Source organism: Stenella coeruleoalba, assembly GCF_951394435.1.
Source record: "Stenella coeruleoalba genome assembly, chromosome: 19".
Taxonomy (NCBI): Eukaryota; Metazoa; Chordata; class Mammalia; order Artiodactyla; family Delphinidae; genus Stenella; species Stenella coeruleoalba.
In genome coordinates, this window is record NC_137165.1 from 25,724,121 (window position 1) to 25,736,390 (window position 12,270).

Here is a 12,270-nt window from a genome sequence, read left to right on the forward strand (position 1 = left end):
GGGTCAGATTATTTCAACATCGAAGTATAAAAGAGCAGGACCCAGAAATCCAATTCCAGAAGTGTCTTATTGCATAACAAAATGCCCCCTAAACTTAGTAACTTAAAGCAATAACATTTTCTCTTCTCAGGAATAAGGGGAGCCGTGGTCTAGACTGCCTATTTCTAATCCATTTGGCATCAGGTGGGGTGGCTTGAAAGTTAGAAGCTAGAATCAGTGTCTGGTGCTTGGGCTGTGAAGACTCACTTGGGGTTGAGGGATCTGGAACTTCTGGAATTTCTCTTTATCTCTCTATGTGATGTCTCCACATGGTCTTTCCAGCATAGTGGCTGCAGGATAGTAGAATTTCTGACATGCAGGCTCAGGGCACATATCCCAAGAGAGAAAGAACCAGGCAAAATTTCTATTGCTTTTTATAACCTAGGAATTTCTGCCTTGTTCTCTTTATTAAAAAAAATAAGTCATTGAAGCCACACAATATTCAGTGGTAGAGGTATTAGACCCTACCTATTGATGAGAGAAGTTCAAATGATTTGAGGCATATTTAAAACCACACTAATATCTGAATTTCCTATTATAGATGTTAATATTACTAAGGAAAATTTAGCAAGGTATACTATGCCAGTGTTTTCTGGACTCTCTAAAGCAATTTGCATCAAAGTTAAGACACTTTACAACATTCATAATGTTGTTCCAAATCCTCAATACTTCCATTTTTACTGTTTAATATGTTCTACTCCACTGATCTAGTTTTTACATTAAGATAATTATTCTAAAGGTAATTTGAGTTACACTGTGTCCTTTGAGAAGTAGACATCAAAACAAAATTAGTTGTGCAAGAGACTTATGGGTAAACTTTTAGAAGAATAAAGTGGAGGAGATAGAGAATGGCAAGATATCCTTCACACCATGATGCAGGTCTGACGTGTGAAAGGAGAAGAGGAAGGGCAAATTGGACAGGAAGAGACTCATAGTTTCACACAGTTCAAAGTATCAGTTTCTTTAAAATATCAGTTTCTTTAAAAACAAACAAAAAAACTAACTAACTAAATGTGCATCTACCATACAATCCAGCAATTTAATACCTGGGCATTTATCCCAAAGAAATAAAGATTTATGTTCATACTAAAACCTGTATACAAATGTTTGGGGTAGTTTATTCATAATAGCCCCAAACTGGGAACAATCCAGATGTTTTTCAGCACGTGAGTTGTTAAAAAATCTGTGCTACATCCATACCACAGAAAAATACTCAGTCAATTAAAAAAATATTGAAACACACAACAACAACCTCGGTGATTCTCTAGAAAATTATTATGAATGAGAAAAGTCAGTCATAAAAATTTACATATTGTATGATTCCATTTACATAACATTCTTGAGATGACAATGTTATAGAAATGGGGAACATGCTTGCGGGTTGCCAGGAACTAAGGAGGGGATGGGAGTGAAAGGATAGTGGGTCGTAGGTATAAAAGGGTGACATAAGGGGTCCTTCTGGTGATGAGAATGTTCTATATCTTGACTGTATCAATGTCAGTATCCTAGCCGTGATATTGCATCATAGTTTTACAAAGTGATAGCATTTGAGAAGCTGGTGAAAGGTACACATAATCTGTCCACAGTTTCTTACAACTGAATGTGAATTTATATTTATCTCAAGATAAAGTTTTTAATGAAAAATAATGAAATTAAAGTAATAAAACATGTAATTTCCAAAGCAGCATTTTTTTTCATAGATAGATAAGCTTTATTCCAATGTCTACATAAAAATAAGTTGATGTCGAACAGGAAAAGGTTTTTCCAAAGGGTTAAAATCTATCAAACAACAGAACTTGGTCCTTTTCCCTTTAGTTTGTCTCTCAATTCAGTTGGCTGACACATCATTATTAGTGTCTGCCCTCACTAACCATTTTCACCATATCTAAAAGTCTTCGGCATTTCCCATTTCTCTGGAAATGTGTTAAACTGCTTTCAGTTACAAGCAATGGGAAAGATTTTTATCTGCTCATACTCTATTCCATCGGAGACAAAAACACATTCCTGAATTCTCTTGTTTACACTGTGGCTGTTGGCAAAGTGTCCAGATGAAGAACTTAATGCTGATACACAAAGAACACAGTATAATCTCTGTATAGTAGTAACTCTGCTTTAACTTTTTCTCATTAAATAATTATTTTTATTATGTCTCCACAAGGAAGTTATAAAAATTACCTGTAAAAACATTGAAAAGGCTCTTAAAAGTCCTGGAATGAAAAATTCTGCAGTATAAATTATGATACATCTTCTATGATTTGCAAATAAGAATAAAATAAATTCTATAAGTTAGAATTTCTGAATGAGTTTGATAGGAATTTACCAGAAGGAGCCAGACCATCAAAGCTTAACGATTTCCTATTTTCATCCCAGCTGAGTTTTTAAAAAGCTATATAATCTGTTGACAGGCACAATCCACACAGGAACTTGCTGCTGCCACTAATGATGAAGTCAATCTGAAGGACAGAGATTTGCATGCTGGACATGCCAGCCTCTTCCATGCAACTGGCTGAAGTGGTCTTCTCTTATTTTTTCCCTTATGTTTTAAATAAAAGTAAATATACCTATGGTAAAAAAATTTAAATGGTACAGAAAAATCTAAAATAATAAAAAAATTAAATGGTACAGAAAGATCTTTTCTCCCATAACCTAGAAAATCTGATGTCTTCCAAATCATCAGTCTTATGAATAATTTGCAAAGTGAAGTCAAACGCGGAGTCTCTTCATCTGAAAATTAATCTCAGGACTTTTGCAATGTGTTGATTCTGTCATATATTACCTCTGTTACAGAGGAAAGCCATGCAGTCTTCTACTTAAAAAAAACTAATTACAAAAGCAACATGCACGCTCTGCTCAGAGATAGCAAGTCCAGGCAGCACCTTGTACTCCGTGGATCTGGTCCTGGTTACGGGCAGCATCCCTGGTATCCAGAGTCAAGGGCGGCAGGAGCTCAGCCGAGCCCTTCCTGAATGCCTCGGATCCTCCTGGCCAGCTGCACATCCTTCGGGAAGTGAGTGACACGGCCTGTATGTAAGGAGAGGAGATAGACATCCTAAAAGAGATTAACTAGAAACACTTCTGCTGCCAGGCGGCAGAAGGAGTTCTTCCTTAACATCAGGTGTGTGCTCTTCTGAAGAGTTCGTATCTCCTTCAGAACCCTATGTCTCCGGCGAGCAAGTTGACGGGAGGAAGTGCCTAAGGATGGGCCCGGCCGGGGACGACCTCCTTGGGGCTTCGGGCTTGCGGATCCGGCGGCGCGGGCCCATGGCTGGAGCTCAGGCTTGCGGACCCGCGGTTCCTTCTCGACCTTCCAGGTCCGGAGGCAGAGGCTGCCGTCCAGGGGAGGGTCAGCAGCGCCCTGGCAGCGTGCCGCGGCTAGGTGGCGTTCAAATTGTCCGCTCCGCCGTGGATTCACTGCTGGCGTTTTTTCCAAAGCAGCATTCTTGAAAATAATTTCATCTGACTGTTGTGGCTTGTCAGTAATAGAGGAAATACTATTTTATGTTGGTTAATTTGAGAATGGAATTTTTAGCTTTGCATTTATTAACAAAAAATGTGCTAACTCATATGTTACTTATGTTTCAGATAACTTTCTAAACTAATTTCCAGGATATATATTTTTTTAAAAAAAGTGTCAAATTATCTGGTATTTATATCCAAGTAGTAGAAAAGATAATGCTCCTCAATTTGCCTTTACCAACCAGTTGTAAATGTATAAAAATACTCATGGGGGCTTCCCTGGTGGCGCAGTGGTTGAGAGTCCGCCTGCTGATGCAGCGGACACGGGTTCGTGCCCCGGTCCGGGAAGATCCCACATGCCGCGGAGCTGCTAGGCCCGTGAGCCATGGCCGCTGAGCCTGCGCGTCCGGAGCATGTGCTCTGCAATGGGAGAGGCCACAAAAGTGAGAGGCCCGCGTACCGCAAAAAAAAAAAAAAAAAAAATGAAGAAATTTTATCAGGTTTACGTTTCTCTTCATAATGTTCAAAATATATACAGTAAGTTTTCAGATGATTTTATAACCATGTTTATCAGGTATTAAAAAGAATCCAACTCACCCTGAGGAACATGTTCTTGTTTTGATAAAAACTAATCACTTTGCTTACAAATGGGGTACAACATAAACTCAGTGTAAAAGAAAGAAAATTGATTGTCAAATGTGTAAATAAAATTTGAATTTATGCTCATTTGGCATACCCAATCATAAATACACTATTGTGAACCTAAGTGTTTATTCAGAAAGTCTTGAAATTTTCCAGATCCTTTATGCCCAAGTGGAGATATTTCCAAGAGGAAGCAATGCATTCAGGTTCAACACAGTACCTAATCAGAGTCTATTTCTATGCAAAGTTGAAATAAAAATGTTTGAAAAGTTTTAGACCATCCCTTAAAATAATAAAGATAACTAATATCTTGATTAATAATTTCTCTTAAATTGTCATTTATATTTCAGTTGATAAGGACTTTTTACTGTAATAATAGTAACGAGTAGGTTTTTCTTTTATATTACAGTTCAGTAATTGAGTTAATAAAGCATGTTCTCTTATTAAAGCGTTTTGGCCTTTGCACCATTCTTGCTTGTCCCAAACATCTATATAGTCTATATAATCCATATCTATATATCTACACCATGAAGTTATTGTGTTTTAAAAACCTTTCTCCAATTTCCCTTGTTATGAAAGATTAGATGTACAAAATAGCTTTATAAACTTTAAGAAACTCAAACCTGACAAACACCTAACAATTAACTGTGTTCACTGTATTGATTTATTATAATACTGCCATGAATAATGTTGACTTCATTGCTTCCCAATTAATACTTTAATCCATACAACTTTGGACCATAAATGAAGGTATTTTGATGAGTTATTTTATTAAGTTAATTATTTTGCTTATTAAAAAAGTCTATAGAAATAATATAAGTTCAAATAAGGCAAAAGAGTATATTGTGAAAACAGACTCATTCACACCCCAGATACCCAGGTCTTCTCTCCAAAACTACTGATAACATTTTCTTGTGGCTCCTCAAGAAATTTGCTATTCACCTTAAATATAAGTGACATACGGATAGATTTTTTTAAAATTTCCCCAAATTGAAGTATACCTATGCTCTATTCTATAATTTTATGTTTTATTTTAAGCATGTATGTTGGTAAGAGTTTTATATCGGCAGATGTGTATTTACATGATATATCTGTTTTATATTTTATAATAAAATGCATAACACTCCTCTATTCATAATCATAAAGACTTTCATTCTTTCTGTTTTTCTCCTTTTTTTCTATAAAAAACGCTATGATTATTCTCGTTGTACACATTTATTTTCATACTTTTAATGATAATAAGCTCTTATGTAGTGCTTACTCTATACCAGGTACTCTTCTGAGACATATTATATAATTAGATCATCCTTCAATCCTATGAAGGATTTATTATTTCCATTTCATATATGTGGAAAATAAAGAAGAGAATACTTTAATATTTTCTGAAGTTCATGCATATGGTAAATGGCAGAACTGGAATTAGAAGGTAACCTAGATGCAAAAAAAAAAAATATAACTTCTACATTAGATTCTCTCTCATGTATTTGAATACAATATAAGATAAAACTATAGATGTAGAATACTCAAGCCAAATAATAGATGTACTTTTCAATTTGCTATACAACCTACATTACCTTATTGCCCTTCAGAAAGATTTCATCAATTTGTAATTCTACCAATATATCATTCCTTCAACTATATGTGTACTATCAACTATTTTGACAATTGTTTACAGGATATAAATAATTTTTTGTTATTTTAATTTTTCTTATTATGATACATGTGGTTTCATAAATTTATAATCCACTTATCTATCTTTGGTATGATCTGCCTTTTCTGTTTTCTATTGTCTTATAAAACTTTGTTCTTAGAAAGTGATTAAAAAGTAAACCTCTCATTTGAAGCACCATCTATATCATCTAGTACATATCTCTATGTATTTGAATTTATATTTAACCCTTTTTCTGGCTGCATGGAAGTCATTGTTTATTTTTCTGCAAATCCCAAATAATTTTAATTAACACACTTTTATAACTGTGGTATTTGGCAACCCAGTCTACCAGTTGTCTAATTGTTAAGATTTTTTTTTTCTTATTATTCCTGAATGCTTGTTTTTTATAGAAACTTGACTTACAACTCTTGTTATAATCAGGTTATTTATATATTTTTTACTAATTAAATATGATGGTGTAAATGACACTTGAATCCTCCCAGAGTGAAACCATAAACTCAGACTGGGATTTGGGGAGGGGGAAGAAAATATTTGTCTTTTTGGCTGTACTTTTCCTGGAATAGAGCACCCAGGCTAGAGCTTCCATGACACATACCTGTGGTTCATGAAATGTGGATGAGTCATGGATCGAATGCCACAGACTCACTGCTGTTACTGAGATTTAGTAGATTTTCTTGAATGAATGTTTCTTCATTAGTTGTATGGTCTTAGAACAATTTTCAGAGGCTTTAAATGATGGCATTTTTAAGTTTTTTATTTTTTCCTGAGGAGGTTTTCTGGGAGTCCATGTATAGACTCCTGGCTTAATTTTCTCACCAACGTTTGCCCTCTTCACACTCATGAACTCATGCCGTATTTCAAATTCATTACTTGACACCTGATTTTTTTTCTGGTTTAATGGTTTTGATTCATTTGAATTCTGCTTAATAATTTGGTGAATAGTATCAGATCATGTATTGATTACATATGTATTTTGTTTAGGAGTCTTCAGCTAGGAACAAAGATATGTCCAGATTACCTCAGATGTTGGAATACTGTTGTTTTGGATCAGAATTTCCATTATTATCAATAGAAGTTTTAAGAATAAAATTATTATTGAATATTGTTTTACTAAGAAAGAAATATATGTATTGTCACTTCCATTCTATCAATGGATATACAAGACTTGGAAAGCACAGATAATACAATAATGTAAGACTGCTCTATGCCAAAGCTCTGGGGAAAGATTTTTATTTTTTCATTTGAAAGGGGAAATTTTTAACTATATTTCAGAAATTATTTTTACATCAAATAAATTTTATACTTGCCTAATGATAGCAGTTTGAATAATGGATATCTCTGTTATTAAAATTTCAAATTAATTTCTCATACAGTCCTTATTTTACAGTAGTTTGCTCATTTATTTTTATGAAACCAACAGTATTTTGATCTCATCTTTCACACTGATATTTTTCAACACAGAGCAATTGTTCCACTTATATGGGAAGTTGAGTTTCCACATCTAGTAATCTGCATCCCTTTCCCACTTCTCAAAATCAAACAAACAAAACAGAACTTTCCTTAAGGAATGTTCTCTAATGATGAAAATCTGTTATCTATTCATAAGGCTAATTAATGCATTATCTTTATTGCAAAGTGTCTGTGTAAAAACAAACTATGGAATAGCTAATGCCTAGGAACATGTGTCCATAAGTGATAAACCATCTGTTAGTTTAGCTAGTTTACAGAAAATTATTTTCATTCCACCAATGACTGCAAAGTGATATTATAGCAAAATCTTGTGGAAATGATGCAGTTTAGGTTCTTATGAACCTGTAAACCAGGGTCAGAGTAAGGGGCTATATTTCTGTGTGTATGAGTACAAGGCTGCTCTAATATAGTAGATTCCAGCTTATTATAGATACCATGATAGCACATAAAAATAATCTAGGGAACTGTATTAATACTTTTGCCAATATATAAGACAAAAATTAAATAATGACCAAAAAGAGCTGCTTATGGTACAAAGCAGTTTTTAACTTCAAGGCTATATAATACTCCTTATGATATAGAAACATATGATTAAGAGACATGCCATTTTTTATTTTATTAACTCCTAGAAAATCTCACCGAAATGATTTTCACCCTATCTCCCTGCTTGATTCCCACTCAGTTCTGATTCCAAATTGGAAAGCTGACTTTAATCCCTGAATATCTTTGTGAAATTATGATTTATAAGTGTTAACCTAAAACAAATAAACTGTTAGTTTTTTCTCTAGCAAAAATAAGTTTACTCAGGATCAGCAAATAATTGTAATTTGGGGTCTGCAACAAGCCATTTGCAAGTCCTGCAAAAGAAGGAGAGGAGAACTCTTTTTTAGAAGGGAAAGGGAGCTGGGAGGGTTATGGTAAACAAACAGTCCATTGGAGGAATTTAGAGTTCCAAGTATACTGGCTTTTCATCTGCCAAACTCTTGCAAAGAAAGAAGAGGAAGTCTTTCTTTTCCTGTTGGGCTCTGCTATCATTATAAGGCATGAGTGTTTCTCCTTCTGACCTCCTGCTCGTTTTTGAGGCTTCTGTATATTATTTTTTGCATAAGAAATTTGTTCATTCAGATGACCAAAATATATTTCTCATTTATATTTTGTCTTTGTCCATCGTTCCTGGATCACAGCTCCCCAAACCCTTGTAATCTCCTAAGTGATTAGAACAACAAAGGTGTCTTTTGGTATGTTAATGAGGTAAAGTTTGGACCACGCCTAACAATAGGGATGCATTTCCAGGGATAGCCAATCATGTGATTAGAGGGTTGAACTTTCAGTCTCATTCCTTTACCTCCAGAAAGGGGAGAGGATTTGGAGGTTGAATCAATTGCCAGTTGCCAATGATTTAAACAGTCATGACTATGTAATAACGCCTCCATAAACCCCTCAGAAGATGGGGTTTCGAGGTCTTCTTTGTTGATGAACACATGATGGTGCTGAGAGAGTGGTGCACATGGAGAAACCAAGCCCCTTTCCATATGAATCTTTTACATCTGGCTGTTCCTTAGTTATTTATTTTTATAATAAACAGATAATTTAATAAGTAAAATGTCTCTCTGTGTTCTGAGAGCTGCTCTAGTAAACTAATAGAACCTGAAGAGGGAGTCTTGGAACCTCTGATTTGGTCAGATTTGGCCATTTGGTCAGAACTGTCAGTAAAAACCTGTACTTTTGACTGGTGTCTGAAGTCCAAGGAAGGAGTCATGGGAAGCTCCAATCTGTAGCCTATCAGAAGCACAGATAACAACCTGGGCTGGAGTGACATCTGAATTGGGAGGAGGGGCAGTCTCATCTGGACTGAACACTTAACCTCTGGGATATGAAGCAATCTGAAGGTAGATAGTCCCAAAATTGAGTTGAATTGTAGGACACTCAGCTGATTTTTTTGAGCATCGCTTGTTGTTGGTGTGGGGAGACCTTGTTCACACACACACACACACACACACACACACACACACACTGGAACGTTGGAAATGGGTCCAGGAACCTAATTTAGACTTCCTCTCATTACTATGAATCAGTTTAACTGTGAGTTCTTGACTTGGTATTCTATTCTAAGTCACATTTATATTTCTGTCAATGTTCAAAAGGGACAGAGACTGCCAAATACAAATTGGCACTTGTCATCTACCTCTACAAGGATTAAATCATGAGCTGATGCAGCTGCTGATTTTTAACACCCCTGAAAGGAGTTCAGGGTGGAGATCAGGAAGGAGGCATCCTGTGCTCTGGGGAAAACTGGCATAGCAGCTCTTCAGATAGTCAGATATTTTCAAGAGATTTTATTAACCCAATTCTTGCATCTTCTCACATCTAAAAAAGTACTGAAATCCTTCATGGTGACATCTGCTCCTCGTGACTAGCAGTAACCTTTACAAGATTAAGTAGCAACCTTCTGTAAAAGATATGTGCTTGATTGTATGTACTCCTCCTTCACGAAAATCACATATATACTGACCTTCCCCCCTACCTCTTTGGAGCAGTTTCTCAGAGCTATCCGAAATGCTGTCTCCTGGGCTATAGTCCGCATTTTGCCCCCAAATAAAACTTAACTCACATTGTGCATTTTTTTTTTCAGTTGACAGACTATTGTTTCTGAAAAGTTTTATTTTAACCAAGAAAAGAAATTAATGTGCATCTTTATATTCTTTTACTAATGGTTTGTATTTCTAAGTGCCATGTTGGTGGGTTAAGAAACTCCAGGGAAAACTGTTAAACACATAATTAGGTATATTGAGACCAAAAGAGCCTACATGTGCAAAATGTGTTAATGTGATTCTTGCTAATGATTATCCATGGTTTATACAATATTACATTGATTTTTTTTCCACTTGGAAAATATTCAATTAACTGAGATTCTAGAGAACTCTATGTCACTAACTTAGTTTGCATCTCAGTTTCCTCTACATTAAGTGAAGAGACCAAACTAAATTAAACATCTTGAATCTTCATTTAGAAGAGTGTTTCTAGGATGAGCACAATGTATTAATTATATATTGCTGTATAATGAATTACCCAAAGCATAATTGCTTAAGACAATAAATATTCGTTTTCTCAGAGCTTTTTGTGAGCTGTGTGTTTGGAAGCATCTTAGTTGAGCAGTTCTGGCTTGATAAATCTCACGAAATTACTTTATAGTCAAGATGTTGACCAGAGCAGCAGTTGTTCAAGGGTTTAACTGAGGCTGGAGGATTCTCTTTAAATCAGTTGGTTAGGCCCCAGTTCAAATGAGACCACACACTTTTTTTTGTTCCCTTGGGACTACCTGAATTTACTCTGTTATGTGGTACCAAATAATCCTCTAACCGCAGATGAATAAGCAAAAAACAAATGTGTGAAAAATAGCACTAGGCATAGCAGTTTGGTCGACTGTGAGGAAAAAAAAAAAAAAAGATTGTCTTTACTCACTATAACTATTAGAACCACCACAAATGTCAACACAAAACGAAGAGTAGGTAATCTTACTGCATTAGACAACATCTATTTTTAAAAGTTATAACTCAGTCTATAGCTAATGAATATGCTATGACTCCACTACATCAAAATGCTAGGCTTCTAATGATCTAATGGACGTTTAAATAGCTAATGATCATTAGACTACAGAGCTGAGAATAATGAGTAAAGATGAATAAGAAAGTAAAATAAAAATACATTTTACTTTCTTACACAGTTTTTTTACCTACCAAAATTTTCTGAATTATTTAGGGTTAAGAATACTATACTTGGAGAACATTTTCGAACTTGTATGGAAATATATTTTTCCTGTATTGTTTTTCCTGAGAAGGTGCAACTTTACTGGTTTCAGAGTTTTGATTTCTTTAGATCAGCATTGTCTTTTTTTTTTTTAATGCTAATATTGCACTCAATGTTAGTAAAGGCACAGTCAACAACACAGGAAATATTTCAGAACAATTATGTTCATATTTCAGAACAATTATTTTTATTTCTAACTTTGGGGTTTGAACTGTACTATAGGTTGAGTTTTAAACTATTTTTAAGTCCTGTAATATTACCTTTTATAAAATGTGTTGTAATTAAAATAAGTGTATGATTGGGCCACCAAAGTGGCTGTTCTCTTGCTCTCTCTACATCCCCTACTCAACCAGTGCCTGCTTCACCTATAACCTACTCACATGACTGACCTTTCTACATACTTGGCCCATACACCTGCTAGTGATTGTTCTAATCTTTAGATCAGAACATCTCCACCAGGATATCTTATCAAAGGGGCAGTGAGGGCATGGCCCTCTGTTAATTCCCCTGATAACCAATGAGCCAACCTGATTTCAATTCCCCCTGTAACTGATAAACACTCCCCACCCAGCAATGACTGCCTCCATCTGCCACACATGAGTTGGGTGTCACTCCAGGACCTTGCTTCAGATGTGTAAGATTCCCCCTATCCATTAAATCACTGATGTCTCTTTTGCTGACTCTGGGCTCTCTCTTTGGTCTCCAGGCTGGGTAAGTACAAGGCTTGCAGGCCTGCAGTGTGCAGCCCAACAATAACTCTTCGAAAAATACATGAAATTAAAGGAGTGAGGGAGATTTTATCTGAAAATATAAATTATTCTACACCTTGTGAAAAATCTTTGTAAAGAACTTTCAGGTAAACTCAAACATGATGATTTAATGACAGTTTCACTTTTATTGTAGTGTTAAAATTTTAAATAATATTTTATTATGTCTAAGAAAATTGTTGCTGATAGTGGAAGTGAAGGATGCATTTTTTTGTTTATGTAGATTTTGTTTTTACCTTGTCCTCATACAGGGGAAAATTAATTCTATAGTTATTAAACTTTACTCATGACTCAAATTTCTTACAAAGTTTCTGTTAGTGTTCATACAGAGATTCATCCTTACCAATTTCCATTAGTTTCACTAACAGAAGAAATAATTTGCCTATAGAAAAATTCATTTATTCCCTAATCACACAG

At 35.2% G+C, this 12,270-nt stretch overlaps 1 pseudogene across 1 annotated transcript; it reads right to left on the reverse strand.

Annotated features, from left to right (window-relative positions):
- Positions 1–2,986: 2,986 nt before the first annotated feature.
- Positions 2,987–3,302, reverse strand: LOC307177993 (histone H3-like centromeric protein A; annotated as a pseudogene). The gene has a single exon. The product of its transcript is annotated as a histone H3-like centromeric protein A (transcript).
- Positions 3,303–12,270: the final 8,968 nt, after the last annotated feature.